Raw genomic sequence first — 27,671 nt, 5'->3', positions numbered from 1 at the left:
GTTCAAATAATGAGTCGTGATGTTATTTTTGATTTCCTGGATTTCTAAGAATGGATTTGATGGCTCAAAAAGTCTTCTTTTGGCTCTTAATGTTCATCTGTATGTGTCATATATTGATGAAAAGAGCCACTATCTTCAAATAGAATTTGTTCATCACAAATGAGTCATCTTAAAACTGTACTGAAATAGAAGAGTCATTTTATTTGTATCTAACTTAATGTCTTCAAGATATCATTTAATTAGTAATGTAGTATTTTAAATAAATATCTCCCATACCTCATGTCAACATTCACAAACTAATGTAACACCATGAAAATGTGTCATCAAAAATATGGAGAGTATTTCGTAAATTTTCCATAACACCATGTTCAGAGTGTCTGAACTACTGTTCTGACATTGTTAATGGTAAATTAGAATGTGTTGGCATACTATTCCAGCATTCCTGAGGGCTCGGCAGTTTTTGCACAACATAAGCTTTCATTTAAGAGCGTATAAAAATTAGACTTTAATGTTCTGAAGAAAACCTGTGAAATAATGCAGCACTGCCTTTATCGGTCTCCAGAGATATAGAAACCAAAAGTCAGATTCACTTCAGGTATGTCTAGACTACAGGGTTTTTTCAAAAAAACTTCCCCTGCATCTAGACTGCTGCCACGTTCTTTCGAAAGTAAATCAAAAGAACGTGGCAGTTTTTTCGAGCATGGAACACCTCGTTTTACGAGGAATAATGTCTTTTTTCGAAAGTGTTCTTTCGAAAAAAGGCACTATGTAATGCAAACTGTGCTTTTTCAAAAGAGAGCATCCATACTGCCTGGGTGCTGTTTTTAGAAAAAGCAGCTTGCTTTTTCAAAAGTACTGGTTGTAGTCTAGGTGCTCTTTTTTGAAAGACGCTTGCAGTCTAGATGTAGCCTTCCAATGCAAGCAAAGGTGCAGTCCTCCCCTGACAGTAAATCCACCCAGAATGGAAGACAGAGCAGCACAAACTGCCAGCATGCACTGCTCTAGGAGTAATGGGGCCAGGAGCTGACTAGTAGGGTTGCATTAGTGAGCAGGTCAGACCCAGGTGGACATGATTCAGCTACCAAAGTGATGTGATGACTTAGTGTCTCTCAACAACAGCCTCCATCAACAGGCTTTCTGTGGCCAGATAATAAAACTGTCCTATATCAATCATTGGAGTGGATAGTAGCTGTCCACCACTACTACCTCCTCCTGTAGAGGACTACAGCCTGTCTCTGACGAACTGGTCACGGACCAAGCAATTGGTCGTAACTCGGTTTGTTCGTAAGTCGGACCCCATTGAGTTACATGCGACCGCGCTGTTCGTAAGTGCGGATCGTGTTCATAACTTGGGGTCTGCCATTTACAACATTTTTGGTCGGAACTGCGAACGGTTGTAAGTCGACTGTTCGCAACTCGGGGACCAGCTATATTGCCCCTTTCACTGCAGCTACCCAACTCAGATACAGGACAAAAGTGGGCACCAGACATGGATAAAGGGGAAAAAAGGAGCCCATACTACAGACCTCTATAGATATAACATCATCGCTCAGGGGTGATAAAGTTATACCAACCTAACCCAGAATGTAGACAGTGCTATGAATATGGGAGAGCTTTTCCCACCAGCATAGCAACCACCTCTTGGGCAGGTGGATTAACTATGCCATCAAGAGAGCTGTTGCCCATTGGCTTAGAGCAACTACATTAAAGCGCTACAGTAGCGCAGCTTCACCAATGAAGTATGTAAGTGCTCACTAGATCTTAGAAACAGGAAAAAAGGTGAACTGAGAAGACTCTCCAATAGAAAAAAGAAGAGAAAGACAAACTTCAGCTAATCGTGACAATGAAAATGGGAGCAACCAGTGGAACGGGACAGAATAATGGTGTAAATAGTACAATTTCATATATACATCCCACTTCAGTACCCTGGCTAGTTTTAATGGATGAACATATTAGGAAACTTCCCAAGAGGGAAATACTAAAAGAACAGTCAATAAAATCAACAGCAAGTTGTGTATGCAGTCATGGCTGGTCCAATTGATTTTAAAAAACCCGTATGGGTGTCCATCTAAAGCAATTAAATAACTTGTGATGTAGATAGATCACTGTTTGCAAATTTTGATATTGACACTGGCTGCTGATTTTGTTTATGCTCATATCTCTAGTGACACTTTGGGATTTCCAATAGCGTGCTACACATTTTCTCTTTGAAACTATGCTTACCTCCGGCAATTGCTTTGATCTCTTAATCATTTTAAAAGAAGTCAGGATAATCAGAAACACACACACACGTACATATTTTGAAAATGAAACACTTCGCTGATTTTAAATGTAGCATTACACATATGAAGGAATAACAGTTTTCCTTGGAGCAATGAAAAGCTGGTTCACTGATATTCAATAAGTAAGAACATCTGGCTGCTTACTAAAACTCCTGTCTTCACTCTTTGATTCTAGTGAGCCAAAAAAACCTATGATGCAGATCTCACAAGTACAGGATTATTTGAAAGATTTCCCCATTTCTGGATGGGCCAGTCACTATGCAAGAATAGCCAGTTTCTGATCAGTGCTACAGCTCTCCAGTGGATGTGATACCATGAACAATAATGTGAGCAAGAGTGGAGCAAGCTATATTTATTATTTCAAACTTTCAGCAGATCAGTTTAGATTTGAGCTTTATTGACTTCTTGTGCCAGCAAGTTTTGTGAGCCAAATCCTATTTGATTTACAGACAAGTAGTTCCACTGAAATCATGTTATGAATAAACCAAGCAGGATTTGCACCATCATTTTTATCCCTCTGTCTGTCTGAAATGGCAATATATTTTACTCAAACCATTTGTTTTGTACAGATTTAGAATAAGCCAATATTTTTACATGGCTTGCTATACAGAATACTCATGAAATAAATATATAAATAATCTAACACAACCAGTGGTCAGAACTGGTGTTAGATTAGTAGCATTAAAGGCTAATAATATTAACGCTTCATCTTCAGTGCCATGACAAGGCTACATCATAGAGAAGCTATTTTAATTTGTCTTCTGCATTAAAATAGTGCCTTCAATAAGTCTATTGATTTGCTAAGCTAATTGTAAAAAAAATATAGTCTGACTGTAGTTTTAAGACTTTACTCTTGTTGCGTAGGTGAAGAGGGGAATTCACATGAGCACTGATTTCTTTCACTTTATTTTCATTGAAATCCAGGTCATGGCCTGTTTTAAAATATGTTGCTTTTTGCCCAAGAGAAGTGCTGCCAGTATTTTAACAAGGGGCTCACACAATTGCTTGCAATAAACATCACATTCTAGAGTCAAGTATGGTCAAAGACAGGAAGGGTGAGGGATAGGAAATCTGTTCCTTTAAGAAAGAGGTATCACTCACTGGGCAAACAAGGCTCTATTCTGTGTATTTACATTTTATTCCTGAACAGCATACCACCAAATCCTCATGTTTATGTAGTGTAAATCTGCATAACTCCAACAATGGATGAGAGGAGAGGGATCACATAATGATTACCTGTTGTGTTCCCTCCCTTTGGGGCATCTGGTATTCGCCATGGTTGGAATACAGGATACTAGGCTAGATGGACCTTTGGTCTGACTCAGTATAGCCGTTCTTATGTTCTTAATTTCAGTGCCACCTGTGGATCTGAGCCACCATTAAATATATCTAGAATAGGTTAAAGCAAATCTGGACCCCACCAAACCATTTAATTGGCTGAAAGACCCAAGGTTTAGTGTGTGATCCTGCCTCTCATGGCAGCTTGGGAGAGGCCTGATATTCATTTCCATTGAAGAAGTAATGAATTTGTACAGAATTTGTGTGTTTTCAGAGCCTTTGAGGATATACAGGAGATGGAGAAATTGCTGTGTGCCTCAGTGAAGGATTCAATAAAAAGGGAGACCCACCAGCTGCCCAAAATCTCAGTAATATTTGTATAAGCTACAGAGATACATCACCTCTGTCAGAGATGAGTTAGTGGTCAGTAGGGATTGAAGAGTTTGTCAGTTCTATCAGACACAAGGAAATCCCCCGCAAACTACGTTGAGTTTGGTAGAGGAATTTTATCTAAGATATATAGAAGTCTGCTCTAGTGAATCACTGCATTGCTATAAAACCATAATTAGGTAGTCAGTCCATGTCTCTCAAGCTGAATATTTTTAGGACTTGATTCTTCTGTAACAGTTGCTCTTTTCAACATGTTTATCATAGGTTAGGCATGGTACAAAGCACCATATTCTCTGGGTCACTTTGCTCATTGTGACCCTTTTGTTTACAGCTGTAATGCTATGAATTTTTGGTCTTTAGTGTGTCTAACAAGTAGAAGAGTTGTGGAGAAAAGAATTATTGGACATTTAAGTAGGAAATTTTAGAATGTGACTTCCTACCTTTGTCAGAATTGTATTTTCTCAGACCCCTCTTCCACAAAACCATATTCAGCTGGTCACGATAACATCATTATTGATCAATAATTATATCATAACAGTTGTATCTAGTGAGCAGAAAATGTGCATTGATGTTCTTTAGAAAAACGTAAAGAGGGTCAGGAGTATTTTTCCCTGAAAAAGAAAGCATTTTTGATGAACTAATATTAAAAGAAAGGTTTGTTTTATGGCTTTCAGGCAAGAGATGTCTACAACACTCAAGAATACAGTTTTGTTGTTTGGATTTGCTGATGAGAAATCTGAGAAGGAAACTTTATATAACATTTGGAAAGAAATCATATAGATGTTTCTGTCACTGTATCTTTTCAGTATAAGGAACTGGCAGTCCAGATATTTTAGCAGTCAACGGATACTTCCTTTTAAAAGAACAAAACTATTGACACCTCTCAATGTGTAATTATAATAAGTCAGTTGTTATACTTCTCTTAACTTGAAGAACTGGTCAAATTATACATAGAAAAAATAAAATGAAAAGACTGTAAGAGTGCCAAAAGTTTAAGATGCATAGGAGAATAAACCAAAGGGATGAATTCCCAGCCGGTGTAAATCAACAAATCTACTCTGATTAACAGCAGCTGAAGAGTTGAGCAAATATAGAGAGGTAATCACTACTCTGGGCCAGTCTACACTTAACATGCTTCTTTAATGCAGCCGCACCACTGTAGCATGTTAATGAAGATATTCTAAGCTGACAAAAGAGTGGTCTCCTGGTGATATAGCTAATCCACCTTCAAGAGAGGGAGTAGCTATGTTGATGTGAGAAGCTTTCTCACTGGAATGAAGTTTACATTGGGTCAGTATAATTATAACCCTCAAGCACGTGGATTTTTCACACCCTGAGCATCATAGTTATACCAATATATGTCTGTAGTCCAAACCACAACTACCTCTTAGGACTGTAAAAATAGTTTTAAGTAGATTAATTCACATAGCACTGTGAGATGTAAATTGACATAAGCAAATCAAAGCAATATAGTGCATTATTAGTAAAAAGAAACCTCAGTTGCTTCTTATCTACATCCTTATCAGATGGTGTCAGAAGACAGGCCAGGTATTAAATCAGTATGGAGAATTAACTACCCTCCTCACATCTCTAGGAGCTGCATCTGTGTCAGGGTGAGACTAGATGATCGTGCAGGTTGATATCCACTTCCCTGTCGTTGCCAGTGCGATAATAAACTGTCTGTAGTTAAACAAATGACGTGAATCTCAAATACTGGCAACCTGACTCCTTTCCCATACATTCAGTTAACATTTTAAAAGGAAAAATCTATAACTTTCAGGGCTTGGTCCTGGATGACTCTTCTTTGTATGTAATTCTCTTTGACTCTAGTGACAGTTCTGCGTAAGATTGGCACAGAAAACTAAATTAGGCCCTTTTTAGGATGTTCATTTTATCATCTATTGTCAGAGCTGTAGGGCCTGCTACCCCTCTGGCCTCTTTGTAGTCTCTCTGAGCATGCCCCTTTCTCCCCCCCCCCCCCCAGATGTCAGGCCTTATGTCTTTACCTCTGTTGTTGGGGTGGAATTCCACCATTCGTTCACTCTTAGGGTACGTCTACACTACAGCGCTAATTCGAACTAACTTAGTTCGAATTAGTTAATTCGAACTAAGCTAATTCGAACTAACGCGTCTAGAACTAAAAACTAGTTCGAATTAGCGTTTTGCTAATTCGAACTAGCAAGTCCACATTGAGTGGACCCTGAACAGGGCTTAAGGATGTCCGGAAGCAGTGCTGGCAGGGCATCAGAGGAGGACTTAGAGCATGGAGATGCTGTCTCAGGCTAGCCGAGGGCTGCGCTTAAAGGGTCCCGACCCCCACCCCGGACAGACAGTTCTCAGGGGTGCCCCACTTGCAAAGCAGTCCTGGCTTGGATTGCCCGGACTACCCACACTGGGCACATCACAGCACTCGGCCATCAGCCCGGCTGCACTTGCCGCAGGCTGCCATCTGGGGAGAGGGGGAAATCGGAGGGCTGCAGGAGAGCTTCCACCCCCAGAAGCCCGCAGAGCCAGCCCAGTCCTCCCCATCGGGGGCTCGTGCCCCATTCCTCCCTCACCTCCTTCCACTTCCACTTCCCTAGCCCCCCTTCTTATTGATGTACAAAATAAAGATAACGTTTCTTCCAACATTGACTCTGTCTTTATTGAACAAAACTGGGGGAGATGGGAAAAGGAGGTGGGAGAGGGGAAGAGAAAGGCTGGGAGAGGGGAGGGCAACTAACATGATCAGGGGTTGGGAACAGGTCCCAGATGAAGATAGGCTACAGAGACTGGGACTGTTCAGCTTAGAAAAGAGGAGATGGAGCAGGGACAGGATAGAGGTCTCTAAAAGCAGGAGTTGGGTGGAGAGGGTGCATTCAGAAAAGTTCTTCCTGAGTTCTCATAAAGAAGGACTAGAGGACACCAAAGGAAAGGAATGGGTAGCAGGCTTGAAACTAGTAAGAGACAGTTGTTGTTCTTGACAAAGCAAATAGTTAACCTGTGGAACTCCTTGCTGCAGGAGGCTGTGAAGACGCAACAGAGTTTAAAGGGAAGTGAGATCAAGTCATGGAGGTTGGGTCCATGGAGTAGTCTTAGCCAGGGGGTAGGAGTGGTGTCCCTGCCCAAGGTTTGTGGAAGGCTGGAGAGGGATGGCACGAGACAAATGGCCTGGTCACTGTCTTCGGTCCATCCCCTCCAGAGTCCCTAGGATTGGCCGCTGTCGGCAGACAGGCTACTGGGCTAGATGGACCTTTGGTCTGACCCAGTACGGCCATTGTAAGCTCAGGGCTCAGTGTCGGGGGTCTCAGTGGACCCCCTTGATTTTCATGCACACCTGCTCCTGGGTGGCCAGGCTGGCAGCTCTCCTGCCCTAGATGGCCACTTTCCTGTGCCTAGTGCGGAGATCGTGGACGAGGTCCACGATGTCCGCACTAGCCCAGGAAGGTGCCCGCCTCTTGCGGTCCCGGGCAAGCTCCCGGGAGCCGCCAGCCTGGTCCCGGGAAGAGGGGGTGGGCTGGGGGACATCGGGTGGGTGGCTCTGTGCCGTGTCAGGTGCAGGGTCTGCTGGCTGGGTGCTGGCAGGCTTGCACCTGGCACGGGCACCGTAGCCAGCCTGTGCCCCTTTAAGGGGTCCGGGGCCGGGAGGGGGGCATAGAGTTTCCCTGGTGTTGGCCAGAGTGGCCACCAGGGAAACCTGGGGAGGGCTAGCCTCCCACTAGTTCGAATTAAGGGGCTACACACCCCTTAATTCGAACTAGTAAGTTCGAACTAGGCTTAATCCTCGTAAAATGAGGTTTTCCTAGTTCGAACTAAGCGCTCCGCTAGTTCGATTCAAATTCGAACTAGCGGAGCGCTAGTGTAGCGGCTATGAATGTTAGTTTGAACTAATGTCTGTTAGTTCGAACTAACATTGTAGTGTAGACATACCCTTAGACTGGACCTGGGCAACAATATCCTGTGTATCATCCATAATTATTTTGACAAGTATGATTGAGTTTGAGTATCTGCAGTACTTCCCATTGAGAGTCTGTGACCAGCCATGTGTAGTGATCAGTCTTCTGAAAACCAAAGGAGTAGGAACCCTTAGGAGTAGGAACAAAGCAAAGGATTTTAAAACACAAGTCTACATGCATGTCTATCTTACCTACAGACTTGCCATCACTGATGGTAACCTAGGCAGGCCTAAATGTCTTCAGATGCCCCACTGGGGTGCCTGTGTCTCAGACTATGCCTACACTACAAGCTGGGGGGCGGGGGACTACAAATAGCTGCACTAGCTCTCATTGAGTCAAATAGCAGTATAGCAGCTATAACATTGGTAGAAGCAGCAGCAGCAGCACAGTTGAACTATGCCAACCACAATCACCTGAAATTGGTGGGTACAAACTCAGCAGGCTCAGCCACAATTACACTGCTATTTATATTCACTCTAGCAAGCGCTCACTGTGCTAGTGGGATATGTTGATATGAGCAAGAAACTCACTCCCCTGGCTTGTAAAGGAAACACTGCTTCAGTCTGATTCCCCAAAGTCCAACTCCCTGTCTTGAGAGAGGGCCCCTATAAACACTGCTGTAATTCTTTTGTTCTTCAAAGGAGAAGATCCTTCTGGTCCATACAAGTCCTGTTTGCTTAGTACTAAGAAGAACCAGCATCCTGCTAATAGTTCTGGCATTGTCCTTTTATAACTCCCAAGCGTTTGTTGAGGGGTAGCTAATCTTGAGCTAATTTTTTTCTTTCCTGCTTATTTTCCCAAACAGAGTCCTGTAGAATTAAACCAATATAATCATGCAATGAACATTCCAATTCCCAGGCCAACAGACAGCACTCAAATAATTGCAGAGCAGCTCCAAAGCCATCAGATCAGTCTTCCAAGAGATCACTAGTGATAGGGCCTGGTTGCAAAATTCATATCCAATTCTTCCTTTTAAAACCTTCAAAGTTCAAATACACAAAGAGCAGACATGCCCTCTCCCACCTATATCTCACTCTATTACAGAGATGAGGCTGTGTTCAGGTTCAGAGTAAGTAGTCTCGCTATCCCTAAATTTTAGAGCTCCTTGGATCCCAGCATTAAGACTCATCTCAACAGAGGACTAAATGGCTTGGTGACTGAAAAAACAAAACACATTCCTGACTTATAATATAGCCCTGACTCTTCATATGATGGCTGCAAGTTCTCCATGTGCCATTTCATATGAGCATCTCCACTGTTTTAACCTTTTACTCTATTACTCTTTGTCATGAGATAAACTCTATGCAAGGGTGCTGTTGCCAGCAAGAGTAAGTATAAGGTCCAACAATGGGTTTTCAAAGCACAAAAAACACTGCACAGGTATCTGTCAAACACAAGCAGTTTATTTCCTGACAGCTATCAGCTGTGCCCCTTAACTAAAAGAACAACAAGATAGGAAAAGCAGCATTTCTTACATCCCTTCGGCTAGCCAGGAACCCCATTTCGGCTGCTGATGAAGTGGGAGACTGTCTTAGCTTCCAAGATGCCGGTACCCAAAGCCCATTGGTGAGGTCCAAATTGCTGTGCTCTGATGCAGCTTTAAATACTGTGTCTCTACCTTGTTTGTGGTAATTTGGAAATATCCGGGGGTTACTCATTGCTTGTTACAGTATGGCTCAGCTGTACTGCTTGTCCTTTGACTTTGTTTACATGATCAGTACATTTAGGTAAACAAAATTATGATGTTCCTGCCCTTATCTACAATTTGTTCTTGCTACAATGGCGCATGTTCCTAGAGGCTTGCTTCTGGCTCATCAGTAGTAGGAAAGGGGGTGGGCAATGGGAAAGGGGGGGGGGAATGCAGGCCTCACTACCCCTATACTTCACACGTACAGAGTTCTTCCGCAATTGACCCCTACAGGTGCCTCCTCCTGGCTGCTCTGGGAATTAATTCCTTCCAGATCCTATCCCTACCTCAGTCACTCATTCACATACCCCAATAACTCTCTCTCTCCCTACCACTCAGGCTGCTCTCTCTTTATGGCCCTGCAGCCAGGCCACTGTATGTTTTCTCCTTCTAGAGGTTTATCAAAGTTTCTCCATCCGCAATAACAATCTTCTCCCTCAGTCCCCAGACTGTACCACTGCCTCCATGACTGGTAGGGGAACCCAGGCCCACCCGCTGATCTGTGTTCCAGCTCAGGAACCCTCTAATTAACAGCCAAGGTCTACAAGATCTGATCTTGCTGCTGTTTCTATGAATCTTTTCGTATTTCATTTCTCTGAAGCTTTCACTTCACCACCCTTCTAAAAGAACTCTTCCTTCAAAGCCTGGATCTACTGGGGTTTCTGCTTTTCCCCTGGGTTTCCTTCTTTCCCTCTCTCACATTCAGAGAGGAGTTAGAGGCTCCCTTGCTGTATCCATCCTTTGCTGCCACCTTCCTGGCTTTATATTAGCTCCACACATTCCTTTCTCTGCTGGGCTCCATCATCATTCAGGGCTTCTTTGGGTACCTAATTCCCCTTAGCCGTGGCTTATCCAGGTAATTGCAGCACATATTGATTTACATTTCTTATACATATTACTAAAATAGCAATATGAAGCTGTACATAATGAGAGAGCTTTGTTATCTTTAAATCATATGGTTTAATTGAAGTTAATGGAAATTCATTCCACAGCTAAAATCTCATACAACTGTTAGGACTGTTCTACCCTACAAAGTTAGATTGACTTAACTACAACGCTTGGGACCATAAAACATGTCGACGGCTACGTCTACACTGGCCTCAAATTCCGGAAAAGGGATGCAAAGCAGGTAAGTCAGAATAGGGAAATCCGCGGGGGATTTAAATATCCCCCCCAGATTTAAATAAAGATGTCCGCCGATTTTTTTCCGGCTTGGGGAAAAGCCAGAAAAAAGCATCTAGACTGGCGCGATCCTCCGGAATAAAGCCCTTTTCTGGAGGATCTCTTATTCCTACTTTCTTATTCCTATTCTGACTTACCTGCTTTGCATCCCTTTTCCGGAATTTGGGGCCAGTGTAGACGTAGCCGTCATGTCTTGTGCAATGTAATAAAAATGACATAAGCTCTGGTGTAGACAGTACTAGGTCAACAGAAGAATTCTTCCTTGAACATAGGTTTAGCCCTCTGAGAGGCAGATTTACTATAACAAAGAAAGAATCCCTCACATGGGTATAGTAAGCATCTGCTGTAATGTTTCTATACAGACATGCCCTTAAACCAGGCCTGGGAAAAATATAGCCAGCGGGTCAGATATGGCCCACCAAGCCACCAGATTCAGGCCACGGAGGCAACAGGAAGCCCCCCACAGCCCTGTGAGCCATGCAGAAATGCAGCTGCAGGGCTCCATTTCTGTTTTAAAACTGAAGGGGAGGGCGGAAGTTTTAGGAGCTTCCCCAGCCCCAGCACATTCCCATTGGCTAGTTTCTGGCAGAAACCTGCCAATGGGAGCTACTTGTTAGAATAACAGGCAGCGAAGAACAATCACACCTCCTCTCCTGAGCTCAGTTATTCTTGAAGCACATGGCCAGGCAAGCAGGCAGGCTGAGAAACATTTTAAGCTCTGCAGGTAGACAGGCTAGTTTGGCAGCTGACAAATAAGTCTCTTGGCCACAGCCTGCTTCTGGCACCCCAGCCCTTTCCTGCCCCAGCTCTCTGCTCCCCCCAACTTAACATATCCAAACCCTCTGACCCCCTCTTACATCCATACTCCTTCCCAGATCTGACACCCCAATCTCCTGCCTTAGATCACAATCCCCTCCTACCCTAGGTCATATCCCAAACCCCTGCACTCCAGTCCCCTGCCCTAAGTCACAACCGCCTGCTCCATTCCAACTCCCTCCCAGTCTCCTCCTGCACTCCAGTCTCTTACCCCAAGCTCCCTTATGCACCCAACTTCCATTCCAGACCCCACATCTCCATTAATATCATGGAAGAGTGTGCCCCCCCATCAAAAATTATTGCCCACCCTTGCCTTAAATTATGTCCCTATAAGCAGTATACTCTCTTTAAGGTTGCTAGCTCTCCCTACCAGACAGACCAGATGCCATTTGCACCAGTAGTGTCCAGCCCTCCAATCCAGGAAAGCTGGCAACCCTAGCTCTCCTAGGTGAATGTGATGAAGACATAGAACTAAGAGTTTCAGTAAAAGTAGTGCATCTGCTTGTCCAAATGCTTCAAAAGTAATTCACCTTTGTTTCCACATGTGGTTCATTTTGGGCGTTAGTCCTGCTATGAACACAGGGTATTGAACCTCCTGAGTTCCTTTCCTAGTCTATGATTCTACAAAGTCAAAAAAAAATTCTGGGTGAGCAAAATTGACCACTTCCTTAAATTATTTCAAGATCTGCTAATGCATATAGTAGGATCCAATATTTTATTTATGCTAGGAAGGAGTGGTAGTGGCGGGAGAAGTCTATAAAGAGTGGTTGGGATTTCCAAACTGCCTTCTCTTTTTTTGCCATTGTACTGTTTAGATGTTATTGATTATGAAAGTCACAACCATTCCCTCTGTTTTCAATATTCAAAACAGACACCTGGGAAATAATGCTGGCATTGCAAATAGAGCAGGTGTCTAAAACAGCTGGGCCCAAGATTCTAATTTAAGAAAAGAGGATCTAGAGGGTTGGCGGGAAGGAAGCTGTGTCAGAGATTTTAAAAACTGGGACTTGATTAGGGGATAAATAAAGGTGGCTTTAGTCAATATTTATCTCAGGTCAACATGTCTTGAAATTTGCAAAAGTAAAGTCAATATCTGCTTAATAAATTAAGTATCAGTGCTCATTGGACTGAGTCCCTTCCCTTGCTTTGAGGATTTAATTCAGAGCTATTTCTGCGCCCCAGCGGAGTAGTTATTTCAAAATAGTAGCACCGGAGCATCCAGACTAATGCTATTTTGAAATAACTATTGTGAAATAAGTGTTATTCCCTAAGGCTGTGTCTACACTGGCATGAATTTCCGGAACTGCTTAAAACGGAATACTATTCCATTTTCAGTTTTTCCGGAAAAGGAGCGTCTACATTGGCAGCCTAAAAAGCCCTTTTTCCGGAAAAGCGTCTGTGGCCAATATAGACGCGCTTTTCCGGAAAAGAGCCCCGATCGCCATTTTCGCGATCGGGGCTTTTTTCCGGAAAAGACTACTGGGCTGTCTACACTGGCCCTTTTCTGGATCAGTGTTCCGGAATAAGGACTTATGCTCAAGCGGGAGCAGAATAGTTTTTCCGGAATAGCGGCTGATTTTGTACAGTAGAGCGTCGTTGCTTTTCCGGAAATTCAAGGGCCAGTGTAGACAGCTCGCAGCTTATTCCGGAAAAGCGGCTGATTTTCCGGAATAAGTGGCCCAGTGTAGACACAGCCCCCGTGTTATTCCTCAAAAGATGAATGCAGTGTAGATATATCCTGAGGAAAGCAGGAGGACAGATTGAAAAATAACCAGCCCATTATTTTGAAATAAAGGAGTTTGTATTGTGGCACTCCACTTATTATTTTGAAATAAGGGGACTTATTTCAAAATAACTCCCTAGTGTAGACCAGGGCTTAGAATGGTACACTCAGCAGCAGGATGTTTACATTATAGAAAATTTTAACCCAAGAGATGAGGTAAGGGTATATGCAAAAATTGTAGTAACTCAGCTAAAATAGAGGTAGAAGTGTTGCCAGTGATACTGTTAATTTTATGGATATATTTATTACAAAACCAAAATGGAGACTACATGATTAATATATCATTTCATCCATCTTTTTTATGTTATATTGTAACATAAAACTAACTTTGGTATTAAAGAAGATTCCATGACACACCAGTGTTTAGAAAACATGTGTGGCTTATCCATGCTGTAACAAATATTAATAACTAGCAGATTTACCAGATGTTGCTTGGGTTCTTAACTCTTAATTTGGAGTGGGAGGTTGGAAAATAAACTGAAAATATATGTTTTATTCAAATGATTGTTTTTTCAAAAATACAGTGTTATTTTTATGAAGTAAATTGTAGTAATTTTTTTTAAATGGGACTTCCATCAAGTATATTTTTTCATCCTTATAAACTCCTATAATTTGCTATGTTTTAACAAAAAAGAGGGGCTACAGTCCATTTGGTTTCCAATCACATTGTCTTCTAATTTTTAAACTGTAAGAATTGAATTAGCTGTGCCAAAACAGGCACTGCTCCAAATTTCTCCATTTTATCTCTTTTCTGTAAGGTTTATTGAGAAGCAATCCTATTCCAGATTCATCCAATTTCTCTGGCTCATCTTGGTTCAATTTTTTTTCAACATTTGCTCAGTTATGTCAGTTTTGAAGACTGTACTTGATTTGATGATTCTCTCTCTTTTCTGTTTGGTTTTATGAGAAGCAACCCCATTCCAGGCACATCCCATTTTCCTGGCACAGCCAAATCCTTGCATTGCTGCAAGTTATGATAAGAGGAAGTTATTTCCTGAATTTGATGGTCTCTAAGGTCTTACTGGTTAAGAGGAGTTCTTGGTCACATAGACACACTCTCTAAAATATATAGTACAGGTTGAATTTCTGAAATCTGGGATTCTCTGGTCCAGCTTCATCTGTGGCCTGACAGTCCAAAGAGCCCTGGTGGCTGGGATTGGGAGCCAGTCAGGAGTCTGGTGGCTAGGAGCCACAGCTGAGAGCCTTACCCAGGCTTGCAGCAGTGTGGTCAGCTGTGGCCAGGGAGCCCTGGCTGGCCTGGCAGCTGGACGGGGAGCCCTGGCCAGACAACAGCAGTGGGGATGGTGGCAGCTGTGGCAGCAGGGAAAGCATCAGCTTGGGAGCCCCAACTGAGCTAGCAGAAGAGGGGCTGGCAGTAGCCAAGGGGCTCAGGCCAGGAAGCTAGAGCCAGCAGGGGGAGCTGGTGACTGGGACTCCTGCTAAATCACACAGGAGCCCAGTGGCCAGGGCCGGCGGCCTGGGGCAGGGGCCAGTGGCCAGCAGAGGAACATTGACCAACTCTGATCTGGAAAACTCCATGGTTTGAGACTGGTCAGGTCCCAAGGGTGCCGGACCAGAGAGGTCCAACCTGTACATTATTTATATTATTGTAGCACCTAGAAGCCCTAACCAGGGAATGGTAATGCATTACTCTGGTTTAAATGGGAATATCATTTGACCAAACCAACCAACACATGCTGAGTTTTACTCTCTCCCCACTTTTTAGCTACATCCTGAATGCTTTGCCATCTGCTCCTATAAAGACAAAAATAAATTTCACCTTTAACCATTACCTATTTTCCTACCTTTTCATAATATTAAAACAAACCATTATCAGTTATGCTACATGAAGGAATGCTTGATCTGCCAATTTACATAGAAAGCGTGTTTTTGTATTTAGCTTTAGCACTTCTTAGAATATATGCAAACATCTCCATATATGTTTAGCTGCAACTATAGAAAAACATAAGGAAATGTGCATATGAAAGTCCTGAATATCTCAAGTTGTCTATGGTTCAATCAATGGTACAATATACTCAGTGTTTTCAAGTTTTGCTTACTGATGACAAGCTCATTAATACATTCCTAGTCATTTTCTACTTTCCTGCCGGTGAGTCCTACTAAAATCATTCTTTGAATGACAGTAAAATAATCTGAGAAGCAGAGATTCTTGCGTTTTTTTCCAGATAATTTTCAACCTAGATGTATAAAGAAGCTTAGGGTACGTCTACACTACAGCGCTAGTTCGAACTAACTTAGTTCGAATTAGTTAATTCGAACTAAGCTAGTTCGAACTAACGCATCTAGAACTAAAAACTAGTTCGAACTAGCGTTTTGCTAGTTCGAACTAGTAAGTCCACATTGAGTGGACTCTGAACAGGGCTTAATGATGGCCGGAAGCAGTGCCGGCAGGGCATAAAAGGAGGACTTAGAGCATGGAGATACTGTCTCAGGCTAGCCGAGGGCTGCGCTTAAAGGGTCCCGACCCCCACCCCGGACACACAGTTCTAAGGGGTGCCCCGCTTGCAAAGAAGTTCTGGCTTGGAGTGCCCTGAGTGCCCACACTGGGCACATCACACCACTCGGCCATCAGCCCGGCTGCACTTGCCGCAGGCTGCCATCTGGGGAGAGGGAGTAATTGGGGGGCTGCAGGAGAGCTTCCACCCCCAGAAGCCCGCAGAGCCAGCCCAGTCCTCCCCATCGGGGGCTCGTACCCCATTCCTCCCTCACCTCCTTCCACTTGCCCTTCCCTAGCCCCCCTTCTTATTGATGTACAAAATAAAGATAATGTTTCTTCCAACATTGACTCTGTCTTTATTGAAAAAAACTGGGGGAGACTGGGAAAAGGAGGTGGGAGAGGGGAAGAGAAAGGCTGGGAGAGGGGAGGGCAACTAACATGATCAGGGGTTGGGAACAGGTCCCAGATGAAGAGAGGCTACAGAGACTGGGACTGTTCAGCTTAGAAAAGAGGAGACGGAGGGGGGACAGGATAGAGGTCTCTAAAAGCAGGGGTTGGGTGGAGAGGGTGCATTCAGAAAAGTTCTTCCTGAGTTCCCATAAAGAAGGACTAGAGGACACCAAAGGAAAGGAATGGGTAGCAGGCTTGAAACTAGTAAGAGACAGTTGTTGTTCTTGACAAAGCAAATAGTTAACCTGTGGAACTCCTTGCTGCAGGAGGCTGTGAAGGCTAGAACTGGAACAGAGTTTAAAGGGAAGTGAGATCAAGTCATGGAGGTTGCGTCCATGGAGTCCTATTAGCCAGAGGGTAGGAGTGGTGTCCCTGCCCAAAGTTTGTGGAAGGCTGGAGAGGGATGGCACGAGACAAATGGCTTGGTCATTGTCTTCGGTCCATCCCCTCCAGGGTCCCTAGGGTTGGCCGCTGTTGGCAGACAGGCTACTGGGCTAGATGGACCTTTGGTCTGACCCAGGACGGCCATTGTAAGCTCAGGGCTCAGGGTCGGGGGTCTCAGTGGACCCCCTTGATTTTCATGCACACCTGGTCCTGGGTGGCCAGGCTGGCAGCTCTCCTGCCCTAGACGGCCACTTTCCTGTGCCTAGTGCGGAGATCGTGGACGAGGTCCACGATGTCCGCACTAGCCCAGGAAGGTGCCCGCCTCTTGCGGTCCAGGGCAAGCTCCCGGGAGCCGCCAGCCTGGTCCCGGCAAGAGGGGGTGGGCTGGGGGGCATCGGGTGGGTGGCTCTGTGCCGTGCCAGGTGCAGGGTCTGCTAGCTGGGTGCTGGCAGGCTTGCACCTGGCACGGGCACCGTAGCCAGCCCGTGCCCCTTTAAGGGGTCCGGGGCCGGGAGGGGGGCATAGAGTTTCCCTGGTGTTGGCCAGAGTGGCCACCAGGGAAACCTGGGGAGGGCTAGCCTCCCACTAGTTCGAACTAAAGGGCTACACAGCCCTTAGTTCGAACTAGCTAGTTCGAACTAGGCGTTAGTCCTCGTAAAATGAGGTTTACCTAGTTCGAACTAAGCGCTCCGCTAGTTCGATTCAAATTCGAACTAGCGGAGCGCTAGTGTAGCGCATAGGAAAGTTAGTTCGAACTAACGTCCGTTAGTTCGAACTAACTTTCTAGTGTAGACATACCCTTAGTGAGAACAACAGTTGATTACTATTTATACTTTGTGTACCAGTCTGCTTCTCATCGGTAATGCTTTAAATCTCTTTCAAAGTCATTCAAGTTTTTTAATCTGTTAACTATAAAACATAGAGAGCTTTTAATAAACTTAAATAACTTCATTTTGGCCCAATGCAAGATGTTTCCAAAACAACATAACAAAAACCAACAGAGCAAACAACAATGGAACTATCTTGTAGCCCATAAGTGTTCTTTTTCCCAGTTCTTAAAATTATATGGATATTATTCATACATGCTGGTTCTTTTCATATAGTTTCAGCTCAGTAGACATCCTGGTTCTGCACCAACTATAATACATTTTAGTGGACAGGTAATGCATGCTCTCTTTTATCTGAATCCTAACCCAATTGAACTCAGCACCCAAAGGAGTAAAAAAAATAGTCTCCTGTGACTTTAATAGAAACTTGATATGATGAAGTCAGACACTGTGATATTAATGGGTGAATCTGAACTCTTCCTAGGAGTGCTATTGATTGCCAGCTAAATACTTTAGGTTGTTCCTATTGCGAAAAATCAGGCTATGGCTGGCCAGGTTCAGAAGTGCAGCCCGGTTTGGGCTGGCAGTGGGGAGCACATCCCCAGCAGGACTGGCCTGGTGGGGAGCACAACCCTAGCCAGGGCTGACAGCAAAGAGCGCAGCCCCAGCCAGGGCTGGAGGCAGCAGGGTCAGTGGCCAAGAGCATAGTCATGGGTAGGGCTGGTGGCGGAGAGCTCAGCACCAGCCAGGGCTGGAGACCAGCAGGACAGGCAGCTGAGTGCACAGCCTGGACCAATGCCATGGGGGGTGTAGCCCCAGCCAGGACTAGAGGCTGCAGGGCTGGCGCCTGACCAGCGCTGGCACAGTGGGGGATGCAGCCCCAGTCAGGGCTGGCAGGTGGAGGGCTAGCGGCAGCAGCAGGGAGAACAGCCCTAGCCTTACCCTCCCCTTGTCCAGCAAACCCAGTGGTTTGGGACCACTCAGGTCACGAGGGAGCCGGGCAAGTGAGGTTCAACCTGTAATTTAGTTAAATGTGCTCAGAGGCACAGATGTTACCTGTTTAATCACAAAAGAGGTGCATTCAGATACCATATGTTACAGTAATTGGGAGTTATCTACAATGGCACAGCAATCCTGAAATAATCAGCAAATAATTTTTAGTCAATATTTGCATTTTTAGTCAATATTTGTATCTTGAATAAGGTGAACACAAACTAAGTCCTGGTTTCTCTTTAATAGAATGTGTTCCATTCAGACATATCCTTAGGCCAAAATTACTTGTGTTTGTCTTTACATGAAGTCAATTAAACCAGCCACAGAACTCAATAAAGACTGCAATGCTACCTGCCACTACAGTAATTTAAGATGATAGGTCTGCACTACAGTGTAAGCCCAACATTACTAAAACTTGAGTTAGAAGACCTTGATTTTTTCACATAGGAGTTGTGTGTGTATGCTCAAGTGTAAACCAAAGTTAGAAACTGTTGAACCTTGGGTCTCAGTGTGAGGCTCCTGCATGTACACTGCATTATGAGGGCCAGAGTCCAACCACCCATTTTCAAGACTTCCTGGCACCCTCTCAAAATGTGGCTGACCTATCCCTTTGTTTGTGGTGTAGTATGGGAAAACTTGGAAGTCGTCTCATGGTATTGTAGGATACTTGACTCCTTGACCATGAATCCAATAGGGTTTGAACCGTGGGTTCCACATCTTTTGTGGGTTCCTGGGACCCTGAATCTGAGCCCTGTCTTAGCATAAGAACATAAGAATGGCCATACTGGGTCAGACCAAAGGTCCATCTAGCCTGTCTGCCAACAGTGGACAGCACCAGATGCCCCAGAGAGGGTGGACTGAAGACAATGATCAAGCGATTTGTCTCCTGCCATCCTTCTCCAGCCTCTGACAAACAGAGCCAGGGACACCAATTCTATTCCCTGGCTAATACCCTTTTATGGACCTAACCTCCATGAAATTATCTAGCTTCTCTTTAAACTCTGTTATAGTCCTAGCCTTCACAGCCTCCTCGGGCAAGGAGTTCCACAGGTTGACTTCATGCTGTGTGAAGAAGAACTTTCTTTTATTAGTTTTAAACCTGCTACCCATTAACTTCATTTGGTGTCCTCTAGTTCTTCTATTATGGGAACTAATAAATAACTTTTCTTTATTCGCCCTCTCCACACCACTCATGATTTTATATACCTCTATCATATCCCCCCTCAGTCTTCTCTTTTCTAAACTGAAAAGTCCCAGTTGTTTTAACCTCTCTTCATCTGGGACCTATTCCAAACCTTTCCTGAACCCTTTCCAAGGCCAATATACCTTTTTTTGAGGTGAGGAGACCACATCTGTACACAGTATTCAAGATATGGGCGTACTATAGTTTTATACAGGGGCAGTAAGATATTCTGGGTCTTATTTTCTATCCCTTTCCTAATAATTCCTAGCATCCTATTTGCCTTTTTGACCACCGCTGCACTCTGTGTGGAAGTTTTCAGAGAACTGTCCACGATAACTCCAAGATCTCTTTCCTGATTTGTCGTAGCCAAATTAGCCCCCATCATACTATACGTATAGTTGGGGTTATTTTTCCAATGTGCATTACTTTACACTTATCCACATTAAATTTCATTTGCTATTTTGTTGCCCAATCACTCAGTTTGGTGAGATCTTTTTGGAGTCCCTCACAGTCTGCTTCTGTCTCGACTATCCTAAACAGTTTGGTATCATCTGCAAACTTTACCACCTCACTGCTTACCCCTTTCTCCAGATCATTTATGAATAAGTTGAACAGGATTGGTGCCAGGACTGATTCTTTGGGAACACCACTAGTTACCCCTCTCCAATCTGAAAAATTACCATTTATTCCTACCCTTTGTTTCCTGTCTTTTAACCAGTTCTCAGTGCAAGAAAGGACCTTCCCTCTTATCCCATGGCCATGTAATTTACACAAGAGCCTTTGGTGAGGGACCTTGTCAAAGGCTTTCTGAAAATCTAAGTATACTATATCTACTGGATCCCCCTTGTCTGCATGTTTGTTAATTCCTTCAAAGAACTCTAATAGATTAGTAAAACATGATTTTCCTTTACAGAAACAATGTTGACTTTTGTCCAACAAATTATGTTCTTCTACATGCCTCACAACTTTATTCTTTACTATTGTTTCGACTAATTTGCCTGGTACCGAAGTTAGACTTACCGGTCTGTAATTGCCAGGATCACCTCTAGAGCCCTTTTTAAATATTGGTGTCACGTTAGCTACCTTCCAGTCATCAGGTACGGAAGCCGATTTAAAGGATAGGTTACAAAACACAGATAATAGTTCAGCAATTTCCCATTTGAGTTCTTTTAGAACCTTTGGATGAATGCCATCCGGTCCTGGTGATTTGTTAACATTAAGTTTTTCTATTTGTTCCAAAACCTCCTCTAATGACACTTCAATCCGGGAAAAATTTGTATCTATATGGAAAAAGGGTTAGGGTATGTCTACACTGCATGCTTATTTTGAAATAAGGTGTTCTGGAAGAAATACTCTGAAATAGTTTATTTCAAAATAGCACATCTACACTACAGGAAATCCTCAAAATTAGTCTGAGGCAGGCTTCTCTAATGTGGATGTGCTATCTCAATTTAGAATCCCAAGAGGCACTGAGTAATTACTTTGAATGGCCCTGGGGAGGAGCTATTTCAAAACAACAGCAGTGGAGCATCCACACAACTGCTATTCTGAAATAGCTATTTCAAAATAGGCATTATTGCTTGTGGAATGAGGTTTACAGAAATCGGAATAAGCTGTCCATTATTTTGAATGTATTTCGAAAGCATGGAATTGCTGTGTAGAGGCTCGCATTGTTATTTCAGAATAATGGATGTTATTCTGAAATAATGCTGCTGTGTAGATGACCTTTAGGCTTGAATCACTGTTCAAACCCTGGGTTTACACTAGTGTAGACATACCTATGCCGTTCTATGATCTTTATTGTTCAAATTACTCATTAACAGCATATTCCACCTCCCAAGCATAATATTAAACAGTTGGATTCTTCCACAGGTAACCAAACATAAATACCATCAAACTAGTTTGACACCTCTAATAACACCATAGAGAATCCAAAGCCAAAACTGTACAGAAAAAATTGCCATCTACTAATTTTAACATGGAACATCAAAAATGGTAGCAAACTCACAATTCACAACTTGAGAAATTGATGCCAGAGTTGAAAACAGCATACAGAGGTAGATAAACACTGGTATATTGTTTTTTCTGCTGTCTCAACACTGAACTCCTGGGCTATATTCTCTGACAGCCATTTCAGAGGGAAAAAAATATTTCCTAGATATTTTTGTTCTTATTTTACTTCATACCTTTTTGTCTTCACAGCATGACTATTAAGTAGATAATTATCAGTAGTCATGCAATGAAGTTACTTAACTGATCTACTCCCAATTAGTTGATTGATTCATTACTATTTATTTGATCTACTTAATTCTTTCTGCTCAGCTAATTATCTCTACTTTCTTATGGCATTTAATTATCTTGCACAAATGGTTTAATTAGTTGCCTCTTTGATCTGCTTAGTTGATTAATTGATTATTGATTGGCTTCCTAATTTGCCATCAAATTTATCTGATATTAGATTATTCACCTTTTACTTTCATTTTAGTTCAATCCTTCTAGTATTGTCTATGTTCTTCTCCATTTCTCCTCACCTTACATCTCTATTTTTTACCCTCCTCCTACCAATTCTAATCTATCCCTTCCACCCACATAGAATCATAGAATCATAGGACTGGAAGGGACCTTGAGAGGTCATTGAGTCCAGCCCCTCACCCTCAAGGCAGGACCAAGCTCCGTCTACACCATCCCTGAAAGATGTCTATCTAACCTGTTCTTAAATATCTCCAGAGAGGGAGATTCCACCACCTCCCTTGGCAATTTATTCCAATATTTGACCACCCTGACAGTTAGGAATTTTTTCCTAATGTCCAATCTAAACCTCCCTTGCTGCACTTTAAGCCCATTACTCCTTGTCCTGTCCTCAGAAACCAAGAGGAACAAATTTTCTCCTTCCTCCTTGTGACACCCTTTTAGATATTTGAAAACCGCTATCATGTTCCCCCTTAATCTTCTTTTTTCCAAACTAAACAAGCCCAGTTCATGAAGCCTGGCTTCATAGATCATGTTCTCTAGACCTTTAATCATTCTTGTCGCTTTTCTCTGTACCCTTTCCAATTTCTCCACATCTTTCTTGAAATGTGGCGCCCAGAACTGGACACAGTACTTCAGCTGAGGCCTAACTAGTGCAGAGTAGAGTGGCAGAATGACTTCACGAGTTTTGCTTACAACACACCTATTGATACAACCTAGAATCATATTTGCTTTTTTTGCAACAGCATCACACTGTTGACTCATATTCAACTTGTGGTCCACTATGACCCCTAGATCCCTTTCCGCCATGCTCCTTCCTAGACAGTCGCTTCCCATCTTGTATGTATGGAACTGATTGTTCCTTCCTAAGTGGAGCACTTTGCAGTTCTCTTTATTAAACTTCATCCTGTTTACCTCTGACCATTTCTCTAAGGCTGTGTCCAGACTCAGGGGTTTTTTCGGGAAAAGTAGCCTTTTTCCGAAAAAACTTCACCTGTGTCTAGACTGCAGCCGCGTTCTTTCGAAATTAAATCGAAAGAACGTGGCTTTTCTTTCGACGGCGTAAACCTCATTTCACGAGGAAGAACGCCTTCTTTCGAAAGTGCTTCTTTCGAAAGAAGGCGTTCTTGAATGTAAATAGGGCTTCTTCGAAAGAGAGCATCCAGACTCACTGGGTGCTTTCTTTTGAAAAAGCGGCTTGCTCTTTCGAAAGTTCCACGTGCAGTCTAGACGCTCTCTTTCGAAAGAGGCTTGCAGTCTAGACATAGCCTAACTTGCTAAGGTCATTTTGAATTATGTCCCTATCCTCCAAAGAAGTTGCAACCCCACCCAGTTTGGTATCATCTGCAAACTTAATAAGCGTACTCTCTATCCCAATATCTACATCATTGATGAAGATATTGAACAGTACGGGTCCCAAAACAGACCCTTGCGGAACTCCACTTGTTATCTCTTTACAGCAGGATTTAGCACCGTTAACAACTCTCTGACTACGGTTATCCAGCCAATTATGCACCCACCTTATCTTGGACCTATCTAAGTTATATTTGCCTAGTTTATGATTAAGAATATCATGCGAGACCATATCAAATGCCTTACTAAAGTCTAGGTATATGACATCCACCGCTTCTCCCTTGTCCTTAAGGCTCGTTATCCTATCACCACACCATACCCATCTGTTTCTCACTCTGCCTTTTTTTCCTTGGACATCACTACCACATTGCTGCTTTCCTTGTCCTCCTTTTCCCACCATATTCCCACTAATCTCTCCCCTCCCCAATTCCAATCCAATCACCACCATTCCCACTTTATCTCTCTGCAGCTATGTATTATGGTGTGTTACACTAATACCTAAAGGCTCCATTGTTATCAGCTCCATGCTGATAAAAAGTTTGAGAGCATGTTGGGCTAGGGTGTTTTTCTCGATCCTGGTGACATGACTTTTTTGAATATAATGTGTGACTAAAGGAAAGTCATATCTTGGGGAGACTGTGACATTTCACAGGAAGTCAAACTACCTCTAGCTCCCCCAAGTCTGCCTGTAAGAGGGTCCAGGTTTCTCACCCGTATAGCAATACAATAATACACAGTTTGATACATCTTGAACACTGCCTCAGGGCAAAGGTATTTTCACAACCACAATTGAGACATGGACTACTTGCAGATGGCAGCAAAATCTATTTGTTGAAGCATGTCCATTGAATGCTGCCTGCAGCCCAGGTAGATAAACTTGTCAATAGAACTGAGACAGCAAGACTATGTCTAGACTAATCTTTCAAAAGCCTCTTTCAAAAGAGAGCATCTAGACTGCAACCACTTCTTTTGAAAAAGCAAACCGCTTTTTCAAAAGAGAGCACCCAGGCAGCCCTGTTTGCAGTCAAGAACACCTTTTTTTGAAAGAGCACTTTTGAAAAAAGGCATTCTTCCTTATAAAATGAGGTTCACCGTGGTAGAAAAAAAAAGCCACGTTTCAAAAGAACACAGCTGCAGTCTAGATGCAGGTGAAGTTTTTTTCGAAAAAAAGGCCACTTTTTTTGAAAAACCCCTGTAGTCTAGACACACCCCAAGAGATTAAATTATTTGTGCAAGGTCACACAGGAGATCTTGAGCAGACTCAGGAACTGTACTGAGTTCTCTTGAGGTCTAGAGAAACTATTCTCTCTTTAAAGTAGAAGACTGTCAGATCAAGTATGTATTCTTTTTTACTCCAGTGTGGATTCCATCTTCCTCAGAATAATTGACTTTATCACAGAATGTAAATATTCTACCTTGTAAAATAAGTCCTTTTCTGGATTGCTAAAAAACACTCTTCCTTTCCTCTTCTCTTCTGTCTCTCTTCCTGCCTTTTCTGTGGATCTTTGTTTTTCATCATTAAGTTAATGGCCCCATTTATGTCTCCTGCTTTTATTTCTCAGTGTTGTACATGAGAAGATTTGTATTTGCATACTACATCAAAATCAACACTGTTTTTTAATTACAAGGTATTCTTCACTACTACTTTGCTGGGATTTTACAGTCCATTTTATTTCTAACAGTCTGCTTTAACTTTAAGATATAAGACAAAGGGATTATCTGCCACCACAACAATTGCCAAATAATAATTTCCTGAAGTATGTTCCAACTGTTTCACTTTTTCTACTCTCCTCTGCCCAACATAGAGTGAAGCCGTGATTGGCTGCTTGATGTCAACCCTTCTCTTTATTTTCTTGTTGGTGATTCCAAGGTGTTGACAATAATTCAACATCCCATCAAGGGTAACTCCAAGTTTCCATGGGCAGTGATAGTGTGATAGAGGACGTAGAACTTTGCCTTCGTAGTTATTCAAGTGGAGAGCATAGATGAGGGCTTTCAACAGCCAGACTTTGAAATAAGTCTCAAGTGCCCAGAAGTCATTGTTCATGACCTTTTATGTGGCTTTCACAGAGAGCACAAAGGTTACATCTAGACTGCAAACCTCTTTTGAAAGAGGCTTTTTCAAAAGATACATTCAAAAAAGCCTCTTTCGAAAAAAAACGTCTAGACTACAACCAGTACTTTCGAAAAAGCAAGCTGCTTTTTCAAAAGAGAGCACCCAGGCAGTCTGGATGCTCTCTTGCGAAAAAGCACAGTTTGCATTACATAGTGCCTTTTTTTGAAAGAGCACTTACGAAAAAAGGCATTATTCCTTGTAAAATGGGTTTTTCTGCGGTTGAAAAAACTGCCGCGTTCTTTTGATTTACTTTTGAAAGAACGCGACTGCAGTCTAGATTCAGGGGAAGTTTTTTCAAAAAAAGACCACTTAAAAAAAAACCATAAGAACATAAGAACGGCTGTACTGGGTCAGACCAAAGGTCCATCTAGCCCAGTATCCATCTAGCCAACAGTGGCCAGCACCAGGTGCCCCAGAGAGGGGGGACCGAAGACAATAATCAACCGATTTGTCTCCTGCCATCTCTCTCCAGCCTCTGACAAACAGAGGCCAATGACACCATTTTATCCCCTGGCTAATAGCCTTTTATGGACCTAACCTCCATGAAATGATTCATCTTCTCTTTAAACTCTATTATAGTCCTAGCCTTCAAAGCCTCCTCTGGCAAGAAGTTCCACAGGTTGACTACACGCTGTGTGAAGAAGAACTTTCTTTTATTAGTTTTAAACCTGCTCCCCATTAATTTCATTTGGTGTCCTCTAGTTCTTCTATTTAGGGAACTAATAGATAACTTCTTTATCGGCTGTTCCATGAGGCGTACAGCTAGTTCGGATTAGAAGCCTAATCCAAACTAGCTAGTCCGTGCTGCGTGTAGCCGCGCAGCACGGGGCCCGAACTAGCCGGCATTTAAAAATGGCGCTGGCTGGCTTCATGCAAATGAAGCCTGGGAAATTCAAATCCCGGGCTTCATTTGCAACTGCGGATGACTACATTACCCCCGCTAGTTCGAACTAGCGGGGTAGTGTAGACATACCCTCGATGCCTTGAGAGATCTGCAACCTTCGCACCAGGCAGGCAAGTGACCATCCGGTTCTCCTGGTCATCACAAACCCAACTATCTATGTTTCTAACGATCGAATCACCCACTACTAACACCTGCCTCTTCCTAACTGGCATTCCCTCCCCCTCAGAGGTATCCTCAGTGCGAGAGGATACCGCAACATCCTCTGGGAGGAGGGTCCCAACTACGGGATGGTTTCCCTCTGCTCCCATTGAATGCTCTGTTCCCTTGAGACTTTCATCTTCCTTAAGAGCATTGGGGTTCTCAGACTGGAGGTGGGACAGTACTACAGTGTCCCAAAAAGTCTCATCAACATAGCTCTCTACCTCCCTTAGCTCCTCCAGTTCAACCACCCTGGCCTCCAAAGCCCGAACTCGGTCTCTGAGGGCCAGGAGCTCCTTGCAACGGGTGCACACATACGCCACCCGCCCACAGGGCAGGTAATCATACATGTTACACTCGACACAATAAACAGGATAGCCTTCCCCTCTAAACTCCATCTTCAAACTCTCCTGTTAGCTGTTCCTGGTCACTGAGTCACAGGCTTATATAGCTCTGGTAGCCCCTCCCCCTGACTGAGGCTCAGCCAATTAACAGAGGCTTCTAGATTTCAAACCTTTTAGAAGCTCCTTCAAACAAACAAACAAACAAACAAACCAAACAGCCAAACACAAGCTCAGCACACTGCAAATAACTCCCCCCCACACAAACACACATTCCAGACAGCCACTTACCACAAGGGTCCCGTTTTTACTCCTCTTTTACCTGAAGAACTCCCTCTCCAAACTCTCCTGTTAGTAGTTCCTGTTCGCAAGCAGTATCATATGCAATTAATGATCTGCCAGATTGTGTGTAAACAGTTAAGGCTGGCACCTAGTCAGAGCAGTTGTGACCGATTCTAAATTCAGCTTACTAGCTGGGAACCAGTTGCTCCAATATCAGCTGTAATTTTTAAGTAGGAGCCACACCAACAATTTGTAGGAACTGCCAAGGTGTATCACTGCACTGATAACAATGGATAGAGTGGAAAGAATACATAATATCTCCCTAAAGGAGCACAGACTAAGCAAAAATGGACTGTGACT

At 43.3% G+C, this 27,671-nt stretch overlaps 1 long non-coding RNA gene across 1 annotated transcript in view; it reads right to left on the bottom strand.

Annotated features, from left to right (window-relative positions):
* The window catches only part of LOC142830500 (uncharacterized), a 120,103-nt gene extending 92,701 nt beyond the window's left edge, over positions 1 to 27,402 (bottom strand). The window contains exon 1 of the long non-coding RNA XR_012905795.1: positions 27,321 to 27,402. This is a non-coding gene — a long non-coding RNA (uncharacterized LOC142830500). The remainder of the gene's footprint in view (positions 1 to 27,320) is intronic.
* Between the last annotated feature and the right edge of the window lie 269 nt (positions 27,403 to 27,671).

This window comes from Pelodiscus sinensis, chromosome 8, assembly GCF_049634645.1.
Source record: "Pelodiscus sinensis isolate JC-2024 chromosome 8, ASM4963464v1, whole genome shotgun sequence".
NCBI lineage: Eukaryota > Metazoa > Chordata > Testudines > Trionychidae > Pelodiscus > Pelodiscus sinensis.
The sequence above is the reverse complement of the archived record's forward strand: the minus strand, read 5'-3'. Positions and strand labels throughout refer to the sequence as shown.